The 1014-nt window shown below is 52.3% G+C and overlaps 1 protein-coding gene across 1 annotated transcript in view; it reads right to left on the reverse strand.

The window, feature by feature from the left end:
• Positions 1 to 1014, reverse strand: part of SRGAP2 (SLIT-ROBO Rho GTPase activating protein 2) — a 104440-nt gene that overhangs the window by 46480 nt on the left and 56946 nt on the right. The window lies entirely within an intron of this gene.

The raw sequence follows: 1014 nt of genomic DNA on the forward strand, positions 1-1014 counted from the left end.
GATCCCACACTCAGGGTGTCCAGGGGAAGGATTGGGAACAGGATCCCACACTCAGGGTGTCCAGGGGAAGGGATTGAACAGGATCCCACACTCAGTGTGTCCAGGGGATGGGAAGGAACAGGATCCCACACTCAGTATGTCCAGGTGAAGGATTGGGAACAGGATCCCACACTCAGGGTGTCCAGGTGAAGGATTTGGAACAGGATCCCACACTCAGGGTGTCCAGGGGAAGGGATTGAACAGGATCCCACACTCAGGGTGTCCAGGGGAAGGGGTGCTTCCATCCCTGGCAATAACCTCAGGGCTCCTGGCTGAGATTTCAAAAATCAGAATTTTGTTTTTGTTTTTTTTTTTGGTGGTGTGTTTTACCAAAAGCAGAATTGCTGCAGAATGGTGGAGAGACTGAAATATGTTCTGGTGGGCAGGGAAAGGATCGGAAGGAGCAGCTGGAGCTGTGTCAAGGAGGTTTGGGATGGAGATCAGGGAAAGGTTTTCCTCCCCAGAGGGTGCTGGGGCACTGAGCAGGCTCCCCAGGGAATGGACACTGCTCCAAACCTTCCAGAGCTCCAGGAGTGCTTGGACAGCTCCCTCAGGCACAGCTGGGGTTCTGGGGTGTCTGTGCAGGAGCTGGACTGGATGATCCCTGTGGGTCCCCTCCAACTCAGAATATCCCATAATTCAATGACTTTTCCAAAAGCAGTTTTAGGAAACGCTTCTCAACTCCCCCTCTTCTACCAAATTTCTTCTACTGTTTCTACAGCTAACAATCTTCTTTTTCAAACATGCTGCTGAGTTGAAATCTTGTGGGTTTGCTCAGAAGAGTCAAACAAAAATCTCAGGCAGCAGGGTGAGCCTGAAGCTGGGTTTCCCTTGAACTAAGCAGCTCCTCCTTTTCTCAGAGTTCCTCGTCCCTGTGACAGAGGAGGCCACCTGAGAAAAGCTCTGGTCACAGCTCAGTGACCAGTGCCAGGCCACTGAGACCCCCAAGCTGCCCAGCCCTGCTGTGCAGAGCTT

The sequence above is a fragment of the Parus major genome, chromosome 26 (genome assembly GCF_001522545.3).
Source record: "Parus major isolate Abel chromosome 26, Parus_major1.1, whole genome shotgun sequence".
Lineage (NCBI taxonomy): Eukaryota > Metazoa > Chordata > Aves > Passeriformes > Paridae > Parus > Parus major.